At 47.2% G+C, this 16,278-nt stretch overlaps 1 pseudogene; it reads left to right on the top strand.

Moving 5' to 3' along the window:
• LOC141059267 (uncharacterized) overlaps positions 1-16,278 on the top strand; it is a 176,964-nt pseudogene that overhangs the window by 127,529 nt on the left and 33,157 nt on the right.

Here is a 16,278-nt window from a genome sequence, read left to right as displayed (position 1 = left end):
GTAAAATTTCATTCAAATAACTTGCGTTTATTTGTGAGAAAAATTTAAATTTGGCGAAAATTTCGCAATTTTCCAACTTTGAATTTTTATGCCCTTAAATCACAGAGATAGAGCACACAAAAAACTTGATAACTAACATTTCCCACATGTTTACTTTACATCAGCACAATTTTGGAACCAAAATTTTTTTTTGTTAGGAAGTTATAAGGGTTAAAAGTTGACCAGCGATTTCTCATTTTTACAACACCATTTTATTTTTAGGACCACATCACATTTGAGGTCACTTTGAGGGGTCTATATGATAGAAAATACCCAAAAGTGACACCATTCTAAAAACTGCACCCCTTAAGGTGCTCAAAACCACATTCAAGAAGTTTATTAACCCTTTAGGTGCGTCACAGGAATTTTTTTGAATATTTAAAAAAAAATGAATATCTCACTTTTTTCACAAAAAAAATACTTCAGGTTCAATTTTTTTTATTTTACCAAGGGTAACAGGAGAAATTGAACTGCAAAAGTTATTGTGCAAGTTGTCCTGAGTACGCTGATACCTGATATGTGGGGGGAACGACTGTTTCGGCGCATGGCAGAGCTCAGAATGGAAGGAGCGCCGTTTGACTTTTTCAATGCAAAATTGGCTGGAATTCAGATTGGACGCCATGTCACGTTTGGAGAGTCCCTGATGTACTTAAACAGTGGAAACCCCTACAAGTGACCCCATTTTGGAAACTAGACCCCCCAAGGAACTTATCTAGATATGTGGTGAGAACTTTGAAATCACAAGGGCTTTACAGAAGTTTATAACGTACAGCGGTACAATTAAAAAATCATATTTTTTCCACAAAAATGATCTTTTCACCCCAATTTTTATTTTCCCAAGGGTAACAGGACCCTAAAAGTTATTGTGCAATTTGTCCTGAGTACGCTGATACCCCACATGTGGGGTTAAACCACTATTTGGGCGCATGGCAGAGCTCGGAAGGGAAGCAGCGCCATTTGACGTTTTTGGCTGGAATTGAGATCGGACACCATGTCGCGATTGGAAAACCCCTGATGTACCTGAACAGTGGAAACCCCCCACAAATGACACCATTTTGTAAACTAGACCCCCCAAGGAACTTATCTAGATGTGTGGTGAGCACTTTGCACCCCCCAGTGCTTCACAGAAGTTTATAACGCCCGGGCGTGAAAATAAAAAATTTGTATTTTTTTCCACAAACATGATCTTTTAGTCACCATTTTTTTATTTTCCCAAGGGTACCAGGAGAAATTGGACCCCAAAAGTTGTTGTCCAATTTGTCCTGAGTATGCTGATACCCCATATGTGGGAGAAAACTACTGTATGGGCACACGTCGGGGCTCGGAAGGGAAGTAGTGACGTTTTGGAATGCAGACTTTGATGGAATGGTCTGCGGGTGTCATGTTGCCTTTGGAGAGCCCCTAATGTACCTAAACGGTGGAAACCCCCCACAAATGACCCCATTTTGAAAACTAGACCCCCTAGGGAACTTATCTAGATGTGAGGTGAGCACTTTGAACCCCCAAAGGCTTCACAGAAGTTTATAATGCCTGGGCATGAAAATAAAAAAATCGTATTTTTTCCACAAACATGATCAATTAGTCCCCAATTTTTTTATTTTCCCAAGGGTAACAGGAGAAATTGGACCCCAAAAGTTGTTGTCCAATTTGTCATGAGTACGCTGACACCCCATATGTGAGAGAAAACTACTGTATCGACACACGTCGGGGCTCGGAAGGGAAGCAGTGACATTTTGGAATGCAGACTTTGATGGAATGGTCTGCGGGTGTCATGTGCGTTTGGAGAGCCCCTGATGTACCTAAACTATTGAAACTCCCCAAAAGTGACCCCATTTTCGACACTAGGCCCCCCACGGAACTTATCTAAATGTGTGGTGAGCACTTTGAACCCCCAAGTGCTTCACAGAAGTTTATAACGCTCGGGCGTGAAAATAAAAAAATCATTTTTTTCCACAAAAATGATATTTTTGCCCCTAATTTTTTATTTTCCTAAGGGTAACAGGAGAAATTGGACCCCAAAAATTGTTTTGCAATTTGACCTGAGTAGGCTGATACCCTACATGTGGGGGTAAAACACTGTTTGGGCGCATGGCAGAGCTTGGAAGGGAAGGGGCACCATTTGACTTTTTCAACTCAGAATTGGCTGGAATTGAGATCAGATGCCATGTTGCATTTGGAGAGCACCTGATGTGCCCAAACAGTGGAAACCCCCAATTCTAACTCCAACCCGAACCCCAACACACCCCTAACCCTAATCTCAGCCCTAACCCTAACCCTAGCCCTAACCCTAGCCCTAACCCTAACCCTAGCCCTAGCCCTAACCCTAACCCTAATGGAAAAATGGAAATAAATACATTTTTTTTATTTTATTATTTTTCCCTAACTAAGGGGGTGATAACGGGGGGTTTGATTTACTATTTATGGCGGTTTTTATGTTTGGCGGCTGTCACACGCTAAAAGACGCTTTTTATTGTAAAAATAGTTTTTGCATCACCACATATTGAGAGCTCTAATTTTTCCGTATTTTGACCCACTGAGTCATGTGAGGTCTTATTTTTTGCGGGCCGAGTTGACGTTTTTATTGGTACCATTTTCGGGCACGTGACATTTTTTGATCGCTTTTTATTCCGATTTTTGGGACGCAGAATGAACAAAAACCAGCGTTTCATGAATTTCTTTTGGGGGAGTGCGTTTACACCGTTCCGCGTGCGATAAAATTGATAAAGCGGTTTTATTCTTCGGGTCAGTACGGTTACAGCGATAACTTATTTCGGTCTTTTTTTATGTTTTGTCGGTTTTATGCAATGAAAACTAATTTATATAAAAAATAATTATTTTTGCATCGCTTTATTCTGCGAGCTATAACTTTTTTATTTTTTTGCGGATGATGCTGTGTGGGGGCTCGTATTTTGCGGGACAAGATGATGTTTTCAGCGGTACCATGGATATTTATATGCGTCTTTTTGATCGCGCGTTATTACACTTTTTGTTTGGCGGTATGATAATAAATCATTATTTTTTGCTTCGTTTCTTATTTTTATTTTTAAGGGGTTCGCTAAAGGGGTTAACTAATGGGACAGTTTTATAGGGCGGGTCGTTACGGACGCGGCGATACCTAATATGTGTACTTTTATTGTTTTGGTTTTTTTTTTATTTCTAAAAAATGGATTTATTTGGGGGAATATTTTTTTTTTTCTAATTTATTTGGCGATTTTTTTAAATTTATTTTAACACTTTTTTTTATTTTTTTTTTTACTTTATTAAATAGTCCCAGGTGGGACATCACTGTCCTGTGACAGATCGCTGATCTGTCACATCACAGATCACTGTGACAGATCAGCAATCTGTCACAGGCACTGCTGAAGGCTTCCTCATGCCTGTGCTTTGCAGGCACTGAGGAAGCCAGCTTCCTGCAGGCCCCCGTCACCATCTTGGATTCGGGGGCCTGCAGGAAAGGAGCCCCCGGCAGCAGCGCTGCACATTGCGCTGCCGTGGGGGGCTCAGGGAAGCACGGAGGGATCCCCCTCCCTGCCGATGCTTCCCTTTAACCCCCGGTACACCGCGATCATGTTTGATCACGGTGTGCAAGGGGTTAACGTGTCGGGGGCGGTCCGTGACCTCCCCTGACACATTGTGCCGGGTGTCAGCTGTGATAATCACGTGTGTAAAAAAAAATTACATAAACACAAATATTAATTTTTGTTGTTTTCTTTCTGTCACAGATTCCTGGCTACTGGAGAGACCCTCTCCTCACTGCACTTCCAGTACCGGATTGGAATCTCCACGTTGTCTGGAATTGTAGCTGACACCTGCTGTTCTCTGTCCCGAATTCATGCCCATGCCAACCGCAGAAAAGTGGTTGGACATCGCTGAAAGATTCTGGACTGTATGCAATTTCCCTAACTGTTTGGGAGCGGTGGATGGGAAACACATCCGGATTATCAAGCCCAAAAGAACAGGCTCTGAGTTCTTTAACTACAAAAAGTACTTTTCTACTGTACTGATGGCCATTGCGGATGCTGACTGTACATTTATTGCAGTGGACATTGGGGCATTTGGCCGTGGTAATGACTCCCAGGCTTCTAAGACATCAGACATGGGCAGGAGGTTGTATGGCAACAACTTCAATTTCTCCGTGCCACGTCCTCTTCCCAACACAGAAGGTCCGCCACAGCCATTTGTAATGGTTGGTAATGAGGCATTCCAGATGTGCCAACACCTCCTCAAACCCTACTCCAGCCGGAACTTGGACCTACAAAAAAGAATTTTCAATTATAGGCTGACCAGGGCCAGGAGAACAGTAGAGTGTGCCTTCGGTATACTTGTATCTAGATGGCGCTGTGGTGCTAATAGAAATATGGATATCTTATAGCCTACATATTGTAATATGTTGTTTATATGCTTTGATATAGTGTGGTCATTAGACCAAGGGTGGAAAGTAGAGTTGAGCGACTTTTGTTTTTTTATGGTCGAGTTTCGTTTCGTGAAACCCGACTTTTCCAAAAGTTGGGTCGAGCAAGATCGGCCGATTATAGGGAAAAGTCGGGGTCGTCCCGAAACATGAAACCCAATGTAAGTCAATGGGGAATAAAAGTCGGCAGTGAGAGGAGGACAGGAAACACACCTACAGTGCTCATTTGAATGCCAAAAGCATCAATTCTTCTTAGGCCGGTTTCACATTAGCGCTTTTTCAGCGCACGCACGGCCGGGGGTAGCTCCGCCCCCGAGCCGGCTCTCTGCCCGGTGTGCCCGCCCCTTGCTTGTAGCGCCGCCTACTAGCGGACAGCGGCGCCTGCGATCGGCGCACCCTATCTTTAGCATAGGGTGCGCAGATCATGCGCAGGCCGTGCGCTAGTTGCGCTTTGACCTGCGCTGCGCACTTTTGACGGTGCGCCGTGCGCGCCAAAATCCGAAAAGTTTGATTTTGGCGCGCACGGCGCACCGTCAAAAGTGCGCAGCGCAGGTCAAAGCGCAACTAGCGCACGGCCTGCGCACGATCTGCGCACCCTATGCTAAAGATAGGGTGCGCCGATCGCAGGCGCCGCTGTCCGCTAGTAGGCGGCGCTACAAGCAAGTGGCGGGCACGCCGGGCAGAGAGCCGGCTCGGGGGCGGAGCTACCCCCGGCCGTGCGTGCGCTGAAAAAGCGCTAATGTGAAACCGGCCTTCCTTAAGCTGGTCAACCTTAATTAACTTCATAATACAAGTTACGCACTGAAAAATGGGGGTTATTTGGCTAAAGTTGTGGGGGGGTAGGGCTGGCTCCAGGTTTTCATGTGCTCTGGGCGAAAGAGCGCCCCTTTAACACATAATACCACAACTCATCTTGCACCGATACGGCAGAGAAATAGCGGTATAGTACAATGAAAAATACTTCACTTTTTACATCTCATGACGAGGCCCATCTATTTCTCCATAAAGAATCATTGGTCCCATATAAATGTTTGAAACAGTATATGATGAGCTCCACATAATGCTACAGTATATGTTGGTCCCCATGGATGAAGCTCCACTGTCTTATGGGCCCAAATAATGCTCCAAACATAATGGGCCCCATTTCTAATGCTCTAGTGTATAATGGGCCCTGTAAATGCTGCTCCAGTGTCTGATGTCCACCTTTGGAATGTTCCATTGTATGGTGGACCCCATCTATCATTCTCCAGAGTATAGTGCTCCCCAAAAATTGCTGTCCCAACATTGAAAACAATGAAATAAGTCTCCTCGCTAGGGAATCCCTGTACTAGTCTGGACTCCTCGTCGTCCCCATCTTCCATCTCACTGCACAGTATTTCAACCTTGCAAGTGCTGTGATCCTGAGCAAGCAGGGGGGGCCCACTCGATGACGACGGCCCTGGCACAGGGCCCCTGATAGTACGGTGGTGTTTCTGATGGCGGGTGGGCCGAACCTGCACTTTCATCTGCAGCTTCCTCTTTGTCACCGTGTAAGATGGAACTGTATATGGGAAGGGTAACCTGAGTTTCATCAGGGTCAGATTCAGGCCGGGTAGCGTGCGAGGGGAATGTAGTGGTCTGGGTCAATGTACCAGCAGATTCATCGAGCAGTGGCTGGGCATCAGTGCACTTGTGTCACCCCCAGAAGTACGGTCGCCACAGTGGCATTACCTTCCTCCTAGGGAGTGTGATGTCATGCTTGGGAGCAACGAAGGATCTCTCTAGCAGGTTAACTGATTGGGCGGCGTTATTCCCACGAGTTATGACCCTCCAAACAGCGTTCATGAAGGCAAAGTGTTTGTTTTACGTGGGCAGTATGGTTGCAAAGCTGAACCTTAAAGGAATGTCCAGAAGGGCACCACCAGGAGTGGAGCCTACGGCGTAATTTGTCTCAACACGGGCAACCTCAACCATGCCAGCTACAGAACAGATGCACACATTGCAAGCTTAATTCCGTTAACGAACGAGACTCCGCCATGCCCCGCGGTCCGAGTCCGGCTTACTAGAGGGACACGTGAGGCTCTGGCACATGAGATTGGCCAATAACTGGTGTGTCATGCCCTTACATGTCCGTGGCAGCATGTGCGCTACACTGAAAAGGCCAGCGTTTGTCGCTTACAGGTGCAGATAACCCGCTGAACAACGTTAGTGATGGGGATCACTGATTACAATTATTACTCGCGAACGATGATTTCCCAGTAAGTGCAGGTCAACCGCAGTTCCGGAATTAGGCCTAACCGTCATTCCTGAAAAAAATGAAAAACTTACGTGTGCAAACCACAGGTGATGTAGCTTGCTTAACAGCTCGCCAGCCGTTCTCACGCCCAGTATGGGTTACACGTGATTGCACAAAGGTGAGAAAGGGTACCGTATCCCCGGATAACATGTATGGATAGCGTACACATTCAAAAGATATGTCTATACACCAGGAGGCAGGCTCAGACGGTGTAAGGCCCAGTATGGCTTGCAAGTGATTGCACAAAGGTGAGAAAGGGTACCGTATCCCCGGATAACATATATGGATAGCGTACACATTCAAAAGATATGTCTATACATCAGGAGGCAGGCTCAGATGGTGTTAGGCCCAGTATGGCTTGCACGTGATTGCACAAAGGTGAGAAAGGGTACCGTATCCCCGGATAACATGTATGGATAGCGTACACATTCAAAAGATATGTCTATACATCAGGAGACAGGCTCAGACGGTGTAAGGCCCAGTATGGCTTGCAAGTGATTGCACAAAGGTGAGAAAGGGTACCGTATCCCCGGATAACATGCATGGATAGCGTACACATTCAAAAGATATGTCTATACATCAGGAGGCAGGCTCAGACAGTGTAAGGCCCAGTATGGCTAGCAAGTGATTGCACAAAGGTGAGAAAGGGTACCGTATCCCCGGATAACATGTATGGATAGCGTACACATTCAAAAGATATGTCTATACATCAGGAGGCAGGCTCAGACGGTGTAAGGCCCAGTATGGCTTGCAAGTGATTACACAAAGGTGAGAAAGGGTACCGTATCCCCGGATAACATGTATGGATAGCGTACACATTCAAAAGATATGTCTATACATCAGGAGGCAGGCTCAAACGGTGTAAGGCCCAGTATGGCTTGCAAGTGATTGCACAAAGGTGAGAAAGGGTACCGTATCCCCGGATAACATGTATGGATAGCGTACACATTCAAAAGATATGTCTATACATCAGGAGGCAGGCTCAGACGGTGTTAGGCCCAGTATGGCTTGCATGTGATTGCACAAAGGTTAGAAAGGGTACCGTATCCCCGGATAACATGTATGAATAGCGTACACATTCAAAAGACATGTCTATATATCAGGAGGCAGGCTCAGACGGTGTCAGGCACAGTATGGATTTGACGGCCCAGACTACACAGCGGAGGAGCGGGGAGAGGTAAAGATTGCAAATGCTGGGGCCCTGCCCAAGCAAAGGGGGCCCACTCGTGGGCGTCAGTACTGGCACTGGGCCCCTCATAGTACGGCGGTGTGTCTGACGGCGGGTGTGCACCACCACCGTCAGAGACACTTGATTGCACTATGAGGGACCCTGTGCCAGTGCCCGCGCCCAAGAGTCGGCCTACCTACCTGTCCAGGGCAACGGCACTCGCACGGTGTCGTGCGCTAGGTGGTGACCCCGGCCATGGGGGGGGAGGCAGCACAGTTAGGGAGTTTTAGAAAGTGGCATATGTTGATGTTGGACATTCAGCTGATGCAAAAGGCGAAATAGGTGAAGTCCCAGGAAGAGGTGGACCAAAGCAAGCCATTTTTCTGTCACCCTATGTGTCATCAGGGGAAGGTGGGACAAAATCCTTGGAAACCCATGCATGGTTCATTTTAATGAAGGTTAGATCATCCACATTTTGGGTTGACAGACGGGTCCTTTTTTCTGTCAGGATTGATCCAGCTGCACTGAAGACTCTTTCCGATAGCACACTTGCAGCTGGGCAAGCGAGCTCCTGTAAGGCATATTGTGCCAATTCAGGCCAGGTGTCCAGTTTAGCAGCCCAATAGTCAAAGGGGAATGACCTGTGTGGGAGAACATCGATATGGGAGGAAAAGTAGTTTGTAACCATAGTTGACAACTGCTGTCTCCTGTCACTTTCCATCGATGCTGTATTACCAGTTGTGTGAGCGGTACTTGAAAAATCAGTCCACAACATTGTCATGAAACCCCTGTCTCCAACGCCACTTCTGCTGTGTGCACCATGAACACCTCTGCTAAGCTGCCCCCGGCCCGTACGGCTCGTGTGAGAACCATCACCGCTGCTGTGTGCTGGGAATGCCTCAAGCAACCGATTTACCAGAGTTGTTGTTTATTAGCCAATATTAGGTCAAGGTTCTCCTGTGGCATGATGTTTTGTAATTTGCCTTTATAGCGTGGATCCAGGATGCTGGCCAACCAGTAGTCGTCATCGTTCATCATTTTGGCAATGCGGGTGTCCCTTTTTAGGATCCGCAAGGCATAATCTGACATGTGGGCCAATGTTCCCGGTGTCAGTGATGCACTGCGAGTGCTGGTTGGAGGAGCACTTTCTGGCAAATCCACATCCCTCCAGTCGCGCACAAACCCTGTACCAGACCTTGCCACGCCAACATTTTCACTTGCCCCACGAGATGCATCCTCCTCCCCTAAGTAATCATCCCCATCATCATCCTCCTCCTCCTCTTCTTCCTCCAACTCGTCCAGGAGAGGTCCCTGAGCAGACAATGGCTGAATGTCATCAAGGATTCCCTCCACCAATTCCTCCTCGTCAACATTGGCTGCAGACGCCTGCTCCTTAAGGTGCGTCAAAGTTTGCATGAGCAGACGCATAAGTGGGATGCTCATGCTTAGGATGGCGTCGTCTGCGCTTACCAGCCGTGTGCATTCCTCAAAACACTGAAGGACTTTACAGAGGTCTTTCAGCTTCGACCACTGCACACCTGTCAACTCAATGTCTGCTCTCAAAGTGCCTGGCCGTGTATCCTCCCACAAATGTATTATGGCCTGCCTCTGCTCGCACAGCCGCTCCACCATGTGCAGGGTGGAGTTCCACCTTGTTGCAATGTCGATAATGAGGCGGTGGTTGGGAAGGTGGAGCAATCGCTGCAGCTTCTGCATACGAACGGAGTGTACAGGCGACCGGCGGATGTGCGCGCACCGTCTTCGCACCTTATGGAGCAGGGCTGTTAACTCCGGATAATTTTTGAGGAAGCACTGCACCACCAGGTTCAAGGTGTGAGCCAAGCAAGGTATGTGGCTGAGTTTTGAAAGGGCTATGGCTGCCACAAAATTACGGCCGTTATCACTAACTACCTTGCCTGCCTCAGGATGTACACTGCCCAGCCATGACTCAGTTTGTCGCTTCAAGTACTCGGCCAGCACCTCGGCGGTGTGTCTGTCGCCCAAACACATCATCTGCAACACAGCCTGCTGACGCTTTCCACTAGCTGCTCGATAGGGGGACACCTCGTGTGCAACAGTGGCAGCTGCAGATGGAGTGCTCGTACGACTGCGCTCTGTGGACGAGCTTTCGCTTCTGGAGGAGGAGGAGGAGGGTGGAACGCCTACAGCCAACTGTTTCCTATACCGTGGGCTAGGCAGCACTGTCCCACCACCGCTGTCTCCTGTGGACCCTGCATCCACCACATTAACCCAGTGCGCAGTGATGGACACGTAACGGCCCTAGCCATGCCGACTGGACAATGCATCAGTTGTGAGGTGCACCTTTCCACTCACTGACTGCTTGAGTGCATGGACAATGCGGTCTTTCACATGATGGTGGAGGGCTGGGATGGCTTTGCGAGAGAAGAAGTGGCGACTGGGTAGGTCATAGTGTGGTACTGCATAGGCCATGAGTTCGCGGAAAGCTGCGCTTTCCACCAACCGATAGGGCATCATCTCAAACGAGATTAGTTTGGCAATGTGGGCGTTCAAACCCAGTGTACGCGGATGAGAGACTGAGTACTTTCTTGACCTACTCATAGTGTCTGGGAGGGTGAGCTGGACTTGAGAGCTGCATATGGTAGAAGTAGCGGTGGACAGGGGGGACTGAGAGAGGGTTGATGATGGTGATGGAGTTGGTGTTCTTTCTGATGGCCTAGATTCAGTATTTCGTTGATATAACAGTGGGATTTCCTGACTGCTGTGGCCTTGCAACGACACCTCAACATTTGCTGCTGTGCTAACTGGTGGGCTTACAGTGGGGGAAACAATGTAGCGTTGCTGACTACCTTCTTTGTGATCAGTTGCACATGTGGCACTTGAGGTTTGGTGTTGTGTCCACGCTTGCAAGTGCATGCTGGTTAAATGTCTAAGCATGCAACTGGTATTCACATTTTTCAGATTTTTCCCTCGGCTAAAGGTCTTTGCGCACTTCTTACAGATAACCTTGGCCTGATCATGAGGATTTTGTTCAAAAAAGTGCCACACTGCACTCTTCCTACTTTGGCAGACATTTTGCGGCCTAGCACGCTGTGATGTTTTGACCCTCTGGACAAGCTGTCCAGCAACTCTTTTGATTTTTGGAACCTGTCTTTGGAGTGCTCCGGGCCTGCCAGATAACAGCTGTTGCGATGTCGATGTCTGCTGTGGATGCTCCTCATCTGAGCTATTGGAAGCAGCACCCTCTTCCCCCAATGGATGCCAATCTGGGTCAACAACTGGGTCATCCATCACCTCCTCTTCAATGTCGTGTGCACCTTCCTCTGTGTCACCGTGTATGGTGGTATAGTGTGCGGGAAGGGGCACCTGAGTCTCATCAGGGTCAGAATCTGGCTCTGTACACTGCGAGGACAATGTAGTGCTCTGAGTGAATGTACCAGCAGAATCATCTATCAGCGGCTGTGCATCAGTGCACTCCATGTCAGATTCATCTTGGCCTGGTAATTCACCATTTCACTTGATAATCCAGGCATGGTATGTGAAAACAGCTCCATGGGGTAATCAGTAGTATGGCCTGCGTCATCCTTCAATCTTGGTTGGGGTGAAGGACACAAGGAAAGGTGTGGTTCATGAACATGAGCCTCCAATGACGACTCAGTGCTTTTACTTTTTACAACTTCAGAAGAGGAGGCGATAGAGCTGGAGGCAGAGTCAGCAATGTAAGACAAAACTTTTTCCTGATGCTCTGGCGTTAAAAGCGGTTTGCCAACTCCTAGAAAACTAAGCCTTCGAAGCCTTATGGAGCCAGACGATGACGCAGGCTCAACACCTCCTGCATTCGGTCCTATTTTGCTTTTGCCACTACCATCAGATCCACCACCAACACCATCATTACCAGCTGCCAACCCCCGCCCAATACCACGGCCTCTTCCACCAGCCTTCCTCATTTTTGGTAGAAATGTAGACAAAATCCAACAAACTATATAGTAATGTAAAACAAGGTACAAGGTGTCTATAGGACAGGGGAGATTTAGATTTTCTGCACACACTAGTGGACACTGGACACTTTTGGATTGTGTGAGGCCCACTGAATATCAGAGCGCTATGTCACAGGCTCGATGGCACAGGTGTGAAAAAAGTGACTACAGGATAAGGGAGATTTTGAATTTCTGTGAGATTTTGAATTTCTGCAGACACTTGTGGACACTGGACACTTGGATTGTGTGAGGCCCACTGAATATCACAGCGCTATGTCACAGGCTCGATGGCACAGGTGTGAAAAAAGTGACTACAGGATAAGGGAGATTTTGAATTTCTGGGAGATTTTGAATTTCTGCAGACACTTGTGGACACTGGACACTTGGATTGTGTGAGGCCCACTGAATATCACAGCGCTATGTCACAGGCTCGATGGCACAGGTGTGAAAAAAGTGACTACAGGATAAGGGAGATTTTGAATTTCTGCAGACACTTGTGGATACTGGACACTTGGATTGTGTGAGGCCCACTGAATATCACAGCGCTATGTCACAGGCTCGATGGCACAGGTGTGAAAAAAGTGACTACAGGATAAGGGAGATTTAGATTTTCTGCAGACACTTGTGGACACTGGACACTTGGATTGTGTGAGGCCCACTGAATACCACAGCGCTATGTCACAGGCTCGATGGCACAGGTGTGAAAAAGTGACTACAGGATAAGGGAGATTTAGATTTTCTGCAGACACTTGTGGACACTGGACACTTGGATTGTGTGAGGCCCACTGAATATCACAGCGCTATGTCACAGGCTCGATGCAGCAGGTATGAAAAAAGTGACTACAGGATAAGGGAGATTTTGAATTTCTGCAGACACTTGTGGACACTGGACACTTGGATTGTGTGAGGCCCACTGAATATCACAGTGCTATGTCACAGGCTCGATGGCACAGGTGTGAAAAAGTGACTACAGGATAAGGGAGATTTTGAATTTCTGCAGACACTTGTGGATACTGGACACTTGGATTGTGTGAGGCCCACTGAATATCACAGCGCTATGTCACAGGCTCGATGGCACAGGTGTGAAAAAAGTGACTACAGGATAAGGGAGATTTTGAATTTCTGCAGACACTTGTGGACACTGAACCCTTGGATTGTGTGAGGCCCACTGAATATCACAGCGCTATGTCACAGGCTCGATGGCACAGGTGTGAAAAAAGTGACTACAGGATAAGGGGGATTTTGAATTTCTGCAGACACTTGTGGACACTGGACACTTTTGGATTGTGTGAGGCCCAATGAATATCAGAGCGCTATGTCACAGGCTCGATGGCACAGGTGTGAAAAAAGTGACTACAGGATAAGGGAGATTTTGAATTTCTGCAGACACTTGTGGATACTGGACACTTGGATTGTGTGAGGCCCACTGAATATCACAGCGCTATGTCACAGGCTCGATGGCACAGGTGTGAAAAAAGTGACTACAGGATAAGGGAGATTTAGATTTTCTGCAGACACTTGTGGACACTGGACACTTGGATTGTGTGAGGCCCACTGAATACCACAGCGCTATGTCACAGGCTCGATGGCACAGGTGTGAAAAAAGTGACTACAGGATAAGGGAGATTTAGATTTTCTGCAGACACTTGTGGACACTGGACACTTGGATTGTGTGAGGCCCACTGAATATCACAGCGCTATGTCACAGGCTCGATGCAGCAGGTGTGCAAAAGTGACTACAGGATAAGGGAGATTTTGAATTTCTGCAGACACTTGTGGACACTGGACACTTGGATTGTGTGAGGCCCACTGAATATCACAGTGCTATGTCACAGGCTCGATGGCACAGGTGTGAAAAAGTGACTACAGGATAAGGGAGATTTTGAATTTCTGCAGACACTTGTGGACACTGGACACTTGGATTGTGTGAGGCCCACTGAATATCACAGCGCTATGTCACAGGCTCGATGGCACAGGTGTGAAAAAAGTGACTACAGGATAAGGGAGATTTTGAATTTCTGCAGACACTTGTGGACACTGGACCCTTGGATTGTGTGAGGCCCACTGAATATCACAGCGCTATGTCACAGGCTCGATGGCACAGGTGTGAAAAAAGTGACTACAGGATAAGGGAGATTTTGAATTTCTGCAGACACTTGTGGACACTGGACACTTTTGGATTGTGTGAGGCCCAATGAATATCAGAGCGCTATGTCACAGGCTCGATGCAGCAGGTGTGAAAAAAGTGACTACAGGATAAGGGAGATTTTGAATTTCTGCAGACACTGGACACTTTTGGATTGTGTGAGGCCCAATGAATATCAGAGCGCTATGTCACAGGCTCGATGCAGCAGGTGTGAAAAAAGTGACTACAGGATAAGGGAGATTTTGAATTTCTGCAGACACTGGACACTTTTGGATTGTGTGAGACCCAATGAATATCAGAGCTCTATGTCACAGGCTCGATGCAGCAGGTGTGAAAAAAGTGACTACAGGATAAGGGAGATTTTGAATTTCTGCAGACACTTGTGGACACTGGACACTTTTGGATTGTGTGAGGCCCAATGAATATCAGAGCGCTATGTCACAGGCTCGATGCAGCAGGTGTGAAAAAAGTGACTACAGGATAAGGGAGATTTTGAATTTCTGCAGACACTGGACACTTTTGGATTGTGTGAGGCCCAATGAATATCAGAGCGCTATGTCACAGGCTCGATGCAGCAGGTGTGAAAAAAGTGACTACAGGATAAGGGAGATTTTGAATTTCTGCAGACACTTGTGGACACTGGACACTTTTGGATTTTGTGAGGCCCACTGAATATCAGAGCGCTATGTCACAGGCTCGATGGCACAGGTGTGAAAAAAGTGAATTGTAGAATTGGGCAGAATAGGAATCTCCCTAGAGTGTAGGTCTGTAAGAACGGAACAAGTCCTCCACAGTGACACACAGGTAGCTTCACTATGGCTGTGATAACAGCCGTTACACGGTACTGAGTGAGGAGCGTACACTGCTGTATGGTGTGAATAAATGCACGCTCAGTACCTTAGCAGGACAAAAAAAAAATTGGGATTGCTTTTAAAAAAGCAGTTTGCAGAGCAGTGGGGAAATAGCAATGCAGCTGTCAGGAAGCCTTAGAAGGCAGCCTAACAACCAACACCGCTGATCCACCACAATATAGCCTCCCCTTGCACTGCACACACAGTGACTGGTGTGTTGCACAGGCAAAATTGCTAGCAGCAGAAGCAGTTTTTTTTCTTCTTCCCTGCCTAACGCTCTCCCTACAGAATCAGCAACCTCTCCCTATGCTAAGATCGGCAGAAGTAAGATGGCGGTCGGCGTGCACGCCCTTTTATAACCCCTGTGACGCCCACCAAAGCAAGCCAATCACTTGCATGCCCTTCTGAAAGATGGTGGCGACCCCTGCCTATGTCATCACATTGCCCACAGTGTCCGTGGATCCTGATTGGCTGAAAAAGAGCACTAAACAAACTTTTGAAACGCGACTTTGGCGCGTAAGTCGCCGACCTCGTGGCCGACCTCATCCTAGGGTCGGGTTTCATTTCATGAAACCCGACTTTGCCAAAAGTCGGCGACTTTTGAAATTGTTCGACCCGTTTCGCTCAACTCTAGAACTGACCCATATTAATACTACAGAGACATATGTGAGGGGTGATGAGTGGTGTAAAGAGGAGATTCCCACATATGACTACCCAGGTGAGTAGTAACCACTAAATGCAGAGAAGTCACAGATTCTTCTCGGTCACCGTCTGTGGCTGCTTTATCGGTGGTGTAGTTCGGCCATATTACCATGATCAACATTTTGCCTCTAGACCACAACATTCTCCTCCACCCAAAACTGTTCAAATGAGTTTGGGCATTGAAAGTCCTTTTATATAGAACTTACCACCTGGAGGATCCACCTACCCCCTGGGATTAGGAGACGCTGACCATTACCTCCTCAAATCTGTAAACTACAAAGCCAAATGACAGCGTACGTAGAATGTGCTGATAAGTTAGAAAATCACTTGCAGAAAACTATTATGATGGGCCTGTAAGAGAAAGCGGAGGGTAATGATGCTGTTGGCTTCCTAAAACCCTGATATCTTATTGGATGAATCTACCTTCCCTCCCTTCTGTGCTGCTGAATGTCTCATATGGTCCCTACAAGACCAGGTCCAGTCTTTCTGGCCAAACTTTACTTTTATGATCGACAACATTAAATGTGCAGTGAGGCCCAAGTGTGAATTTCCCTTTATCCTGACTTTTTAATTTGTATTAAAACTAACTAATTTCAAGAATTGTGATAAACTACAGGAAAAACATTACACCTGAGCCATGATATATCTCTAAGCTGTGCAGGGCTGATGGCTGTAACATACATTTAAGAGTACCTCACACTAAGCAAGATTGCTAGCGAGATCGCTGATG

The sequence above is a fragment of the Dendrobates tinctorius genome, unplaced genomic scaffold (assembly GCF_039654945.1).
Source record: "Dendrobates tinctorius isolate UK_male_01 unplaced genomic scaffold, ASM3965494v1 ptg000226l, whole genome shotgun sequence".
NCBI lineage: Eukaryota > Metazoa > Chordata > Amphibia > Anura > Dendrobatidae > Dendrobates > Dendrobates tinctorius.
This window is presented reverse-complemented; position numbering and strand designations above follow the sequence as displayed.